This window comes from Brassica rapa, chromosome A07 (genome assembly GCF_000309985.2).
Source record: "Brassica rapa cultivar Chiifu-401-42 chromosome A07, CAAS_Brap_v3.01, whole genome shotgun sequence".
NCBI lineage: Eukaryota > Viridiplantae > Streptophyta > Magnoliopsida > Brassicales > Brassicaceae > Brassica > Brassica rapa.
Genome location: NC_024801.2, coordinates 10493508 through 10508863, shown reverse-complemented (window position 1 = coordinate 10508863; position 15356 = coordinate 10493508). Strand labels below are relative to the sequence as shown.

The window sequence follows — 15356 nt, the reverse complement described above, 5'->3', positions numbered from 1 at the left end:
AGCATTTTAGTTATCTGAATACTTTAATTAATCTTGTTACTTGTTTCTCACGAAACCCTCAAATCTTAAAACCCCCATATTGTTTTAGCTAAGTATTGATCCCATAAAGATAAAGTGTAACCGTTGGTCTCTGTGGATTCGATCCTAAAGTGCTACATCGACATACCATTCGATTGTGGTAGTGTGCACATTAGGTTATTTGGTGTGCGTATACACGTAATATCAAATTGGCGCCGTTGCCGGGGACCATCTTTTTACCTTTATTTTTCGGTTATTTATTTAGTCTAAGACCTCTAACTTGCCTTATCCTTTTTGTTGCAGCTAATGTTCCAGGTGCATGACCAGTAGACATACTCGGAGAAACGCACAAGGAGAGTTAGTTACATTTACCAACCAGGAGCTAGCAAGGTTAGAAAGAACAAATCGTCAACAGCCAAGGCAAACTGACACCACTATGGGTGATCACGCCAATCAGGATGATCTCGCTGCGGCTATGGCACTCATGCAGCAGCAGATGCAACAAATGCAGCAGACCATCCAAGCTCAGCAGGATGCTGCTGAACAGGCTGCTCTCGCGCAGCAGAACAACAGGCGCAGACTGTTCCAATCGGGCAGAGAAACCTTCCGCGTAACATCCCTACTACGCGCTCTGCCATTGTTCCTCCACTCTGCACCAGGCAGGACTTCGAGATCAAGCCTGCTTTGATCGGTCTAGTACAGAGAAAGGTGTTCTCTGGTCTCTCTACAGAAATTCCAATGGAGCATATTGAGAGCTTCGAAAAAGTCTGCAGTTTCACTCGCGTGAATGGTGTTCCACCAGACTACATCACGTGCATGTTATTCCCATTCTCTCTTGATGGAAAAGCTGCACGGTGGTTGAACTCTCTCCCTACCGGCTCTCTCACTTCATGGGAACAGGTCCGATCAGCGTTCCTCAGCCATTTCTACTCTAAGGCGAGAACAGCTGCATTGAGGAACAAGATCACCTCCTTCAGACAGCTCACTGATGAGCTTTTCTGCGACGCATGGGAGCGCTTCAATGACTATCGCAGAGAATGTCCTCACCATGGATTTGATGATGATTATATCCTGGACATTTTCTATGATGGAGTGGACTGGAAATACCAAGGTGCTCTAAACTCTGCGAGCAATGGAGACTTCATGACTCAAACCACTGCTGGAGCGTTTAAGCTGATTGAGAACATGGCTGCTAGCTCAGCTAATAAGAAAGAGGAGAGTGATTGCTCCAAGAAAGGAAACAGTTCTGACGCCCAGAAAATAGATGAGCTGACTGCCAAGGTTGATCAGCTACTGAAAAACAACCAAGGGCACGTTTTCAGCATGGAACAACCTACGGCCGGGCATATTCAGAACCAGAACCAGCGACAACCGCAGAGCAATCCGCATGCTGTTCCAGCTACCGGGAACAGTCAACCAGATGAGCTGAAGGGTCTGGGTATGATGATGCAACAGCTGTTGCAGGGTCAACAGGTTCAGGCCAAGGCGTTGAATCAGGTAACCACGGAAATAGACACCAGGATGGGCAACATGTTCACTGAGCTGAATAACAAGTATGACAATCTTGCAATCCATATAAGAAAGATCGATGTTCAGCTTGCTCAAACAGTTGAAAGTGTCAAGAGGCAACAAGAGACGCTCCCTGGAAGAACTGATAAAAATCCTAGGACTGAGCACTGTAATGCAATAGAGCAGCCGTTCGCTGAGACTGCTCCAGGCGCAAAAGAGAGAGTAGAGCAGTCTACTAGCTCTGGAGTGACTGCTCCTAGCGAACCTGCTGAGACTCCACCATCTCGAGTCTATGTTCCTAAGGTTCCCTATCCAATTCCACCTAGACATCTGATGGATCCCATTAGTGAAGAGCAGTTGATTGGTTTTAACAAGATGGTGAGAAGGCTTCCTAAAGAACTTGCATTCGAAGATGCTCTGCAGATTCGTCCACTGCTCCAGTTCTTTAAATACTGTAGAGAGACTCAAGAGGAGATCAAGGTCTTCTATACCAAAGCACAGTCTACACCAGCACTGAAGGTATTGCCTAAGGTTGATGATCCTGGAAAGTTTGTTTTCCCATGTTCCATCGCAGGAACAACCTTCAAGGATGCTCTTTGTGACTCTGGTTCTTGTGTGAATCTCGTCTCAAAGGCTATTGTACACGATTTGGGTATTGCTGATGTTGAGCGTTCTCAGCTGACCCTGACCTTTGCAAACTCTTCCAGAGCAGTCCCATATGGAACCATCCGCAGCCTTCATGTTCAAGTAGGGGAATGCATTGTTCCTGCTGAGTTTCAAGTTGTTGAGATGAACAAGGATCATGAGATGCCTTTAATATTTGGAAGGACATTCATGGCTACTGTTGGAGCAACCATCGATATGCCCAACAAGAGAGTCTGCTTCTCCAACATCAACCAGAAAGTTTTCTACAAGGCTGTACCCACCAGATCTTCCTCATTACACGCCTCTCGCATCTCAGTGTTTGATGTAGAAAAGCTGAAGGTTGTTCCAGAGAAGGAGCATGGTGATAAGGGTGAGAGCAGGCTGTTCTCTGATGAAGATCCTAGCACTGATCCTACTAAATTCAGAGGGAATTCAAGGGTGAAACAGAAAGTCCAGAAGAAAAGGATCAAGGGAGATCCTACAATGACTTTGATACCTCTCAAGTGTGATGAGAACTCCATTAAGTATGAGGTAAAGTGCAAGGGTACCTCCAAACCGTTCTCTAAAGTCAGAGCCATTCTCACACATGAGCTGAAGGAGAAAGGAGACGCTGCTGTGAAAGGGTTGCTGAGCAGAGTTCTGAAGCTGAACATGTCTGATTGTGGCGCTTGTTTTGGAACAGGCCCTCCTGCTCAACCCGACTGATCCCAGTCACCAAGTCAAGCTAGAGACTTAAACCAAGCGCTTGGTGGGAGGCAACCCACTGGTGAGTGTCATTAACATTAGGATTTTCTTTTTCACTTATTTTTGTTTTTAGTTTGTTGAGTCTCAGGTCACAAATCAGAAAATCCGAGACCCTTGACTGGAGCAAGCAGCTGGCTGCTCTTATTCCAGAGCATCCTTTACCGGAGCAACCACGTCTTGCTCTGTCAGGCTGCTCCGCGCCAGGTAAGTATCTCGAACAAAAAAAAAAATGTTTATTCTTGATTTCACCTTCTCTCTGATTTATTTTCACACCAGGGACGTTGTGAAGTAAGTCTGGGGGAGGGTTTTCGTCGTTTACTAACTCGTTTCTTTCTTTTGTTTTTTTTCTTTTGGGTCAATTTGAGTCAGTTTTTATTGAGTCAGTCAAAAATTTGTGGGAATTAGGACCTTATTCCGTGTTGATCACTAACCACCTCGTGCTTTAGTTATCTTATTCAGTGACCTTAGCAGTGGCGAAAGACACACATGTGGACCTGGAACACCCTGACATATCTCACTTGATTCTCCAGAAGGTTCTCAGCCGATCAGGTTACACTGGGTAGACTTAACTCCACCTTACTTGAACCTAATCTTGACTGAAATTCTTCTTGTTATGGGCATTAGATCAGGGAAACGAGAACACACTCAGGACTTCTTATCCTTTTTATCCATCTTGCTGATCCTGAGTGGCTAGCTCATCTTTAGCTAGTTCCCACCCTGCACCTTAGCCTTTATTCCACCTTCATGCATTTGTTTTTCAGTGTCATATGTGCAGATATGTGCAAAAAGGTCGGAGAGGAAAGGATCAACGCAGCCTCCTACTCGTTACTGCTGCAGAAATTATGTCAGAAAGGAGAACAAGCAGATTAAGGGAGCAACCGCTCCATAATGAACTGCGCAAGAGCAGGGGTGGAGAACCAGAATGGTCGCGAAATCAGAACCACCAGTGGCACTCAGAACGATCATGTATTACCTCCTTCTTCGTCACATCACCATATCAGTATTCAAAAAAAAAAAAAAAAAAAAAAAAAAAAACGAGATTAATGTGATGGAGAAGGGGAAGAAAGAAAAGAAACATGGAGCCACTGGAAAGGTCGAGCAAGAAGTTGGTACCAAGTATTGAAGAGTGTGTAGAGGAAAGTAGAAAGCAGAACAATCAGTTGCCTGTTCCGTCATCAGAACAGTCGCACCAGATAGAGCAAAAACGAGTAGAGGCTGTGGACATCAATGGATCTATCCTCTCTTGCCATTTTGTGTGATATCCTGCATCCTCTTCAATGAAATGGTAGCCCCTAAACACTCTTAACTCCACCATTAAATAGCCTGTTCCACACCTAGACCGTCTACCCTGAATGATGCCTGTGATGAGAAGCTCACGCTACTCTTAAATGAATGTAGGGAGTTCTGTCTCGATAGTGTTGCTTTTTCAGGTTTGAGATGAAGAGTATGGAGCCGATTTTTGAACAGCAGTCAGTGGGGTTCCGGTAAGGGTGTGTTGTCCTAGTTTTACTGCTTGTATGGTTCAGAGATTCGTGGTTAAAGTATGGTTGCTGAGAATAGGAGAGTTCCCACACTTTCAAACCTTTCTCCCTGTTCTTGATACTTGACATTGTTTGAGGACAAACAAGGATCTAAGTCTGGGGGAATTGATATATGGTGTTTTATACATCTTGTATATATGCTTTTAAATTGGTTTTCAAGTCTTTATCGAGTCTTCCTAGTCCTTTTCGAGTCATTACAGGTCTGGAGTTGCATTGGATGGGAGATGAACCAGCTGGAACAAAAGAGGCAGAAAACAGTGCAATTTGGTGATTTTCACGCAGAACAGTCTTGATGACTGTTCTGGATAGCGGAGCAACCCGAGTGACTGTTCCGAGGGAGTGTTCCAGCGGCAGAGATTTTTAAGGAAACAACAACTTATTTCGGGATTTGCCCTAATCTCTCTATTTTCTCTCCCAGCCGCCTGTGGTTTTGATATATCTTCTTTTTCTATTTTTCCTTATCATACTACGCTAGTTTACAGAGAGGAACCAGACCCAAAAACTCCATTGTTGGATTTGCTTATTGTAAAGGGAGAAGGATCTCTACACTCTTGAGAAGAATCCTGAACCCTATCTCTTTTATTTTATTGATTCAGCATGTTTTCTTCATCTGTTATCTCTGTGTTTTCTTGCTCCATGGCTGAGTAGTCAGCTTGCTTAGTCTAGGGTGTTAGGGTGTTAGATCCGTGAGCTTGACATAAATAAGTTATAAATCGATTGTCTTCATTCATTGTTGTTCTTAAGGCTTGCATCAAGTTAACCACTTAGTGCCTGATTCTAGGTTTAATCTATTCATCAAAAGTGTTATAGGTTGCTAGACATAACTTGAATGAGCATTGCATCCCTAACCAGCGAAAGTAGATGTTAGGGTGTTTTGTGAACATATCGGACTTGATCTCTATTGCTTGCTGTCGCATCTTGATCCAAACGAGAGTTTAGGTATCAAGATCGATCAGCATAGGGGGCAGTTCCACGACAGTGGGCTGTTCTACTTGAGTGATCCGAGTTCTAGACTGGTCTTTAATCGAACTTGAATAATTGTTTGGCTCACACTTGTTTAACACCCGATCAAACCACCCTAGGCTAGCATTTTAGTTATTTGAATACTTTAATTAATCTTGTTACTTGTTTCTCACGAAACCCTCAAATCTTAAAACCCCCATATTGTTTTAGCTAAGTATTGATCCCATAAAGATAAAGTGTAACCGTTGGTCTCTGTGGATTCGATCCTAAAGTGCTACATCGACATACCATTCGATTGTGGTAGTGTGCACATTAGGTTATTTGGTGTGCGTATACACGTAATATCACCCATTTACAGATATAAATATTGGTAAAGTAAATATGTTATAATAATTTATTAATATTTTATTTTTAAATAATTTTGTAATTTATATTGTAATTAATGTGTATGATTATTTTAAATAATATTATGTTATTTTAATTATACGTATCATTTTGGATATATAATATATCATGGGTTTAGTTCTTATTTGGATATATTGGATAACATATATTTTCCGAGTCAACCACGATACTTTTGTTCTATAGATTAAAATTATGATTATTTTTAATTGCATTCGCTACAAGAAAACACAAGTTTTACGAGGACAATTTTCCTCGTTACTTCGTCGTAAAAGCAGTGTTACGAGGAATTAGCGAGGAAACCCGTTTCGTCGTTATACGTTTGTCATAACGCATATATCCTCGCTAATTCGTCGTAACGTAGCGAGGAAATAATTTCGTCGTAAAAGCGAAGGAGGATATTTCGTCGTAAAGACCACGTAAAGATTCCACGTAAGGACGTCGCTAAGTTTCCTCGTAAATACCACGAAAAACTTTCCTCGTAAAAACCACGTAAATAAATACTCGTAAAATAAACGTAAATACCTTGACAGCTTTCCACGTAAAGAAAACGTAAAAACCTTGATAGATTTCCACGTTATTTCCTTGTAAAAGTTTCCTCGTAAAAACCACGTTAAGCTTCCACGTAAAGAAGCCGCAAAATTAGCTACGAATTTACTTCGTTTCATTATTTTATAGAAATATAAAAAATTATAATTATAAATATAATTTAAATTATTTAAATTATTAATAAAATTAAAATTCTAAAAAAATCAAAACCAAAATATTTTATATATAAATAAGTTTTGAATTCATAATACAAGAACCGAAATTAAAAAGAACTAAGGGTGGTCGTTAATCGCCTGGTAGAATTCATCACTCCTCGCCTGAACATCCGCCTCGGCATGTGAGTCGTCGGTCGGTGACTCGCCTGGGATAGGATTTTGTTGTCGCATGGTCCTCAACAAAGTCTCCCATTCCGGATTTGTGGCCGCTACAACGTCCAAGAAGCCCTCGAGTCCACCCATACGAGATCGCAGCTGAGTAGACTCTCTACGCAGCTCTTCGGACTCCCTACGCAGCTGAGAGATTTCATCATCCCGTCGCTGAACATAAGACGATGTCGCTCTCAGAACATCGTTGACGGAACCAATCCCCAACGTCCGTCCCTTTTTTTTAGGGACAACCTTAAAAACAAAAAATAAATTTTGTTAGTAAAAATTTAAAGTTAAATTAAATGAATATTTAAGAAAATTAAAATTTTAGAAAATTTACCTCCTCGTAAAGCTTATCCACTTCAGGTGTGGATAAGGTGACGGGTAATCCATCGGTGGACTGTTGGGTCAGCTGGGTCTGGCGTTCTTCAACCCGAGCAGCCAAATCGTTGTAGATTTGCTCGGACTTGCCATCTATAAATCGGCCTGCCTTGTTCTTGTGGGTCCTCTCGTAAAGTTGCATAAGAGACGGGAATTCTCCCGTCTCTTTGGCCTAAAAAAACATTTAAGAAAGTTGTTAGAATATATATAAAAATATACTAAAAATTTAATATAATTAAATTTTTAATTACCATTTTCAAACGGACACCGGCGTGGGGTTTTTGGCCCGTAGTGTGAAGTATCGGCCCGTTCCCGTGCTCATCGACTGTGTTACGGGAGTTAGAGCAAGACTGGGCGATTCTAATGGAATCAGGAAGACGCCAATATCGGATGAGGCCATCCCAGACATCCGTGGTGAGCTCAGCGGGTTTGCCACGCTCATACCCCTTCACGATCCAGTCACCCTTCCAGTTGGAGACTGTGTCCAACAAGCGAACTTTCGCCTTCGCGACAAACTTCTTCCTCACCCTCTCAGTGATCCCCAAGGCCCAATTATATTTTTGCTGTTGGAAAAAATAATTTATAATTAGTTTTTCAGAAAAAAATATATATATAAATAATGAAAAAATTTAAAGATATATATTTAATTAATAGAACTTACAGCGTAAATTTTGAACCACGTCTTTCTGACGTAGTGGGGCGTCGTTTTCCAGTTCGGATGTGGCATGGAGAAGTAACCTTTTATCGTGTCGGTTACGTCCGATGCAAGACATCCGTCAATCCCCCACCTGAAAAATACAAATTTAAAATATAAATTATTTTTTAAAGTTATAAAAGAATTTAAAAAGAATAAAAAAATAATGAAACATACCATAAAGTTCCGTCCGGTCGGTCGGGGTCGATGACTGGTAAACCTTCTCTGCCTGGCAGACGGAGAATGTCCTCTACGGTGTACTGCGAGTAAGGAGCACTCGGAGGCACCATCAAATCGGGATGAATCTCGGCGGGCATCGGAGGTGCCGGCATCGGAGAAGGCACAGGAGGAGGAGCCATCTGGGGAGGCACGTGAGGAACCGATGGTGCACTAGAAGAAGGAGATCCAATGACTCTCTGAGTGTACTGAGTCTCGGGGACAGTCTCCTGACCCGAAGAACCGGGAGCTGAAGAAGACGACGGGTCTAAACGACTACCCGGCTCACCGAACATCTCTCTGTAATGGGCAGTAAGTCTACCTTTTCGAACCTGAGAAAAAAATTTAATTTTTTAAATTTTCGTGAACAATATACTTCCCAACATTATCCACCTAATCAACACTAAATAACATAAGATCCGTAAACCTATCTAAATTCCCTATACTAACCACCTAATCTATCCTAAACTAATCAAACTAGAGAGGAATTAGAGAGACTTACCATTGCTACGAATTAGGGAGGAAGTGGAGAGGAAGTGGAGAGGAAAGACAGAGCGAGCTCGCTCGGGATATATATAAGATTACTTGTCCTCGTAATTTCCTCGTAAACTTACGAGGAATTACAGAGGCCCGCGTTTTCATTTACGAGGAAATAGCGACGAAATACAAAGGCCCGCGTTTTCGTTAACGACGTTTTTACGACGAGTTAGGTTACGTGGAATTAACGAGTTAACCAGTTACGAGGAATTAGCGAGCCTATATTTTCTATAAATACCCACAACTTTCCTTCTCAAACCACACACAAACTCACAAAACACACCCTATCTCAAATCACACTCCTCACCAAAATACTTTTCAAATTAGAAATATTTGAAAAAAAAAGAAGAAAAGAAGATATTAGAATTTATGTGGGTGAGACTTAAGTCTCGCCACATATAATTCCAGTATCTTTCTTTTTTTCTTTTTTACTAGTTTTTATACTATGAGGAAGTAGCTAGTCTCGCTTTTCACCAAATTAGAAATATTTGGAAAAAAAGAAAGAGAATAAGATATTAGAATTTATGTGGGCGAGACTTAAGTATTATAATTGCTGGAAGTCTTGCCACATGTAAATCTGGTGTCTCTCTTCTTTTCCTTTTTTTTCTAGTTTTTAGTCTACGAGGTTTTTACGACGATTTTTGTTACGAGGTGTTTACGACGAAATCATCCTACGTGGAATTAAAGAGTGCCTCCTTCGTCATTTACTTTACGTGGTATTTACGTCTATTTACCTTACGAGGTCTTTACGACGATTCCGTCCTACGTGGAATTAACGGGTTTCGCTTTCTTTATTTTTTTTAGTTTCGTCGTTATTTCCACGTAAGCTAACGAGTTCTTTACGACGATTCTGTCCTACGTGGAATAAACGAGGATTACGTCGTACATTCGACGTCAACTTACGAGGAATTAACGAGTATTACGTTTAAATCCCTAAAATCCGAAACCCCAAAACCCAAAACCCCATATTCCTTATCTTCTACTTCATATATTCCAAACCCCATCTTTATTTCTATTCCAAACCACAATTCCCACATTTACTTATTTATAAAACAAACTCCCACAATTTCTTATTCATAAAACAAACTCCCACATTACCTTATTCATAAAACAAACTCTCACATTACCTTATTCATAAAACAAACTACACAAAATCAAATACATCAATCGGATACATCGACATTCTCGTCATCACTAGAAATATCATCATTTTCATTAAACTCGTCTTTTACAGCTTCGTCTGTGGCATCATCGGTAAGATCTTCGTATTCGTGATTATGCGGATCAATGAGAAGGATGTCATCAATTTCTTGTTCAGGTTCCTCGACTTCATTTATCTGTTCTTCTTGCAATGGTGGTTCTTCTCCACTGATGATTCGTCCTCGAGGTGTAACTTTGATCACTGGTAACCAATTTATACCCGAATCTCTCATCCGAGGGTATGGAAGGAAGCTAACTTGGTCTGCTTGTGAAGCTAAGATGAAAGGCTCGAATTTGTTGTACCGACGTCCACCGTTGACATCAACTACACCAAATTTGTTAGACCGAACACCTCTGTTGACGACGGGGTCGAACCATTCACATTTGAAGATGACGCATTTCAGCTTCAGTATCCCTGGAAATTCGACTTCAATAATCTCCGTCAAGATCCCGTAGAAATCTGTTTCCCCTTTCACACATATTCCATAGTTACTGGTCGCCCGCTGTCTACCATACTCATATGTGTGAAAAGTGTAGCCTCGTGTGAAATACATCTGTGATGTGGTGACCTTTACAAGTGGAGATTGAATTACTTCGTGTAACCACTTAGGATAATCTGCATCGTCGTCATAATCAACCTGCAAAAATAAAGAGAACATTAAAATACAAATCATGTATGAAAAAATAGTTTGAGTTATAATACCTGATTCCGCAACCACTTAATGAAGTGCTGATCTTTCCTTTTGTCTACGTCACTTGTGGATATACCAGGAAATGTTTCTTCGACTTGAGAAACAAATAGGCTGTAAAATTAATCACATTTCATAGGAATGAATCTCTTGCAATTATATAATTAATTATATGTGTTTTGAAGTGTCCATATATGTTACCTTTCAAAATAACGCATCAATGGATCCTCGCAATTGAGTAGAATATACGTGTGTGCACTATGAGCGTCTTGTTCACTCGACCACCAAACCTCTTTAGACTTTCCACCGAGTCGTCCAATCTGGCTAAAGATGTATGGAACACCAGCAACTGCATATGTTGGCGCAACTCCACCATCATCATATCTTCTTGGAGCTCTTCTACGGGTACGTACTTTTGACGCAAAGTAGTACGATGTGAAGTGAGAAACTTCTTCCGTCAAACTTCCAGCAATTATAGAACCTTCAACTTTGGCGAGGTTCTTTGCTTTTCCCTTCAAATATTTCATGGCTCGCTCATACTGATACATCCATCCGTAATGTACAGGTCCACGAAGCAATGCTTCATATGGGAGGTGGACAGCTAGATGCTCCATGACGTCAAAAAATCCAGGAGGAAATATCTTCTCCAAGTTGCACAATAAGATGGAATGTTCTCCTGAAGCTGTTCCACAACTTCTTCTTTAAGAGTGCGTGTGTTCAGATCCCTGAAAAATGCTCCAATGCCTTTTATATTCCAAAAACAATTAAACACATTGTTAGTCGTATATTATTTTGCAAACTAGACCGTTATAAAATTATTGTGATATAAAACACTACGAACCTGCAAGTGCTTCATGTACGTTTGTTGGAAGTAGCTCCGCAAATGCAAAGGGCAGTAGTCGTTGCATAAAGACATGACAATCATGACTCTTCATCCCAGAGAACTTTTGACCCTTTTCAACACATCTAGAGAGATTTGAAACATACCCATCGGGGAACTTCACTTCTGATGCCACCCAGTTGAACAACACCGACTTTTTTTCTGAAGACAGTCTGAATATCGGAACGGGAACTTGTCCATTGCTTTTAATATGTAACTCGCTTCTTGAGCAAATATCCGGCAAGTCCAACCTCGATTTTATGTTTCCCTGGGACATTCAATATTGTATTCATGATGTTCTCAAAAAAATTCTTCTCTATATGCATCACATCGAGGTTGTGGCGCAGAAGAAGATCCTTCCAATATGGCAACTCCCAAAATATACTCTTCTTGTGCCAGTTGTGATGAACACCGTAAGAATCAGGCATATTACAAGGGACATGCCAATTACCACCCCAACGAACTGTTTCGTTAGCTCCGTAGTAGTCGATTTGTGCTTCAATTTGTTCTCCAGTTAGATATGGTGGAGGAGTGTCTCTCACAACCCTTTTGTGCCTAAACAAATTCTTGTTTCTTCGGTAAGGATGGCCAATGGGAAGAAATCGACGATGACAATCAAACCAACTTGTCTTCCTACCATTCTTCAGTTGAAACGCATCTGTCGTTCCATTACAATATGGACAAGCTAATCTCCCATGTGTAGTCCATCCAGACAACATCCCATATGCAGGAAAGTCACTTATGGTCCACAAAAGCATAGCTCGCATCGTAAAATTCGTCTTCGTTGAACAGTCGTACGTCCTCACCCCTGTTGACCACAAATCCTTCAACTCTTTTATCAGTGGTTGTAGGAAAACATCCAGGGACCTTTTTGGATGGTTCGGACCAGGTATCAATATCGTCAAGAATAACAACTCCCGTTGCATGCACATCTCCGGTGGCAGGTTGTATGGCGTAAGAAAGACTGGCCACAATGAATATTGTCTCCCAGACATTCCGAACGGACTAAATCCATCTGTGCATAATCCGAGATACACATTCCGGCTATTGCTAGCAAAATCCGGATGTACTTTGTTGAAATGTTTCCAGGCTCTTGCATCTGATGGATGAGTCATCTCACCATCCGTCTGAGTATGCTCGGCATGCCATCTCATCTTTGCAGCAGTCTGCTCTAATTGATACAATCTTTTCAATCTGTCTGTAATTGGTAGGTACCACATCCTTTGGTACGGTACCCTATTACGTCCCCGTCCTTGCGGCTTGAATCGTGGCTTCTTGCAGAATCGACATACTTCTAGCTTCTCATCATCTCCCCAATAGATCATGCAGTTGTCGATGCAGACATCTATCATCTCCGAAGGCAACCCAAGACTATAAACTAATTTCTGAATCTCATAATAAGAATCAGCAGACACATTGTCTCATAATAAGAATCAGCAGACACATTGTCTTCCGGCAAATACTCTTTAAACAAGTCCGCCCATTCGTTCATGCAACTTTCAGGTAGATTGTGATCAGTTTTAATATTCATCATTCTAGCAGCCAACGACAATTTAGAGAGACCTTCTCTACAACCACTGTAAAGTGGTTGATTCGCCGCGTTTAACATTCCGTAAAACTTTTTTGCATCTATATTAGGTTCTTCATCTTCATCATGAGCTACGAATGCATCAGCTACCATATCATGAACCCTATCATAATCTACCATCTCCTCCTGATGGTAACTATGTTCATTATGCAAATGATGATTAACCGGTTCTTCCTGAAAATTGCTATTACTACTACTAGCTTCATTCTGATCATAATTATAACCTTCCCCATGTTGAAACCAGATATAGTAATTTGGCGTGAAACCTCTATTTATTAAATGCTTCCAAACATTTTCACGGTTTGCCAATTTCGAATTGTTGCATTTCCGACAAGGACAGAACATCTTACCACTTTCTTGGGCGAGCGGTGTTGAATCTGCTTGGTGCATAAATGTCTCCAGCCCCGCAAGGTATTCTTTCGTCACTCTCCCGTTAGCATCTCTATGCATATACATCCAATTCCGCAACTCGTAAATAGTCCCAGAGCCAGCCATTTTTTTTTCTTTCACGTTTTTTGTTGTTGGTGTGTTTAAAATGATGTTCAAACATCCATATTTATAGAAAATTTTGAATCTGGTAGTTGTAATTTTACTATGAAATTACGACGAAAATTAATTGGATGGCCAAAAAAAAAACGTGAGCCACCTACCAAGTTGGTGGATTCAAAATTTCCTCGTTAAGTACACGTAAAATATTTCGTCGTAAAGAACTCGCGAAATTTACGTGGCTTTTACGAGGAAATAGTTTTTCCTCGTAAAAGCCACGTCAGTTTACATCGTCTTTACGACGAATATGTTTTGTCGTTATCTTACGACGAAATAACGATGATTTTCTTTTTCCACGTACTTTCCTCGCAAAATCAACGTTTTTTTACGAGGATTCTTTTTCCTCGTTAAATTTCCTCGTTAAATTTCCTCGTTAAGGTTACGTTTTCTTGTCCTCAGTTTACATCGTCTTTACGACGAATATGTTTTGTCGTTATCTTACGACGAAATAACGATGATTTTCTTTTTCCACGTACTTTCCTCGCAAAATCAACGTTTTTTTACGAGGATTCTTTTTCCTCGTTAAATTTCCTCGTTAAGGTTACGTTTTCTTGTAGTGATTTAATTTAATTCTTGTCTTAGATTTGTAAATATTATTAGTAAAATTGTGTATAATTTAATAAATATCGTTTTGAGAATCAAATAGTAAGAGTAAATTAAAGTCTTGATCGATTCAAAGCTATATGAATGTACTTAACAACGAATTTTGAAACTTCATTCATATAAATATAAGTTATTGAAAACAACTTAATTGAAATAGTTGGTAATATCTCTATAATATTATTTGAGAATTTCATATTTATTTATTGATATGTTGGGTCATTCTATAATTTATATGTATAAAAGAAATTTTTACAAATGATAATATATTATGTTTTTAGTTAATATTTTGATTTTAAATAAAATAATTTGGATTGGTCCAATTACTCATTATATGGGTATATTGTGTTACATATATTCCTTCAAATTAAAGTACAATTGTTTTTAATATAATTCAGCCAAATCGAATTAATTGTATTAGTTTGGCTCTTCATCTTAGATGTGTAAGTATATTTTATTTTAATAATTTGGTATATGTTAATTTTAAAAAATAAAATTAGAAAAATAGGTGATGGTCGGTAAGTTTCATAAAAAACATAACCGATATTTTTTTTTTGAAATGGAACATTATTTCATTATTTTCATATCAAGATTATTTTGTAAACTTTCTTTTTATGAAATTGCATTATATATAAAAAATATTTTAAGACTAAAATTTGATAAATGTTTTCTTTATTATATTTGTTATTTGGAAAATATAAAAGGAAACTTAAATAAATAAAAATAAAATAATTTGTATTCATTAAATATATCTTAGTTTATGTTATTTAAATGATTTTTGTAATAATTTGAGAAATAGATTGATTTAAATAAAATACTTATTACTTTTTAAATATATATTATGTTGTTTAAGATTATTTTTTTTTAAAAGGAAGATTATTTCATTACTTTTAAAAAAGATTATTTTGTGAACTTTCTTTTTTATTTATCACATGATATATAATCTGTGTTTTTTTTAATTTTATAAGTGTTTTAATTAAGGTTATTTGAAAAAGTATAAAGAAAAACGAAACCTAAAGAAAAAAAGGTAAAGAAAGTAAAATAAAATAGAACTTTTCATAATAACAATTAGCTGACGACAAAAATGACAATTATATATATTTGATTTACTAAGAGTACCACTGTAATTAACTATCGTTAAAATTAACGATTTATGAAACTGACTTGTCAAATAATATTATAGAGGTACCTCTGATTTTTTCATATCTTTCGAAGATATTGATTGACTTTCCTCGGTGCCATGCACTTCTTAAAAGTCAAGTTTCCTCTTGCTTGCTTCATAAGTAATC

At 39.0% G+C, this 15356-nt stretch overlaps 1 non-coding gene across 1 annotated transcript; it reads right to left on the bottom strand.

Annotated features, from left to right (window-relative positions):
* Positions 1-966: 966 nt before the first annotated feature.
* LOC117126936 lies at positions 967-1073 on the bottom strand. Its single transcript, XR_004449697.1, has one exon. It is a non-coding gene; the product is annotated as a small nucleolar RNA R71 (small nucleolar RNA).
* Positions 1074-15356: the final 14283 nt, after the last annotated feature.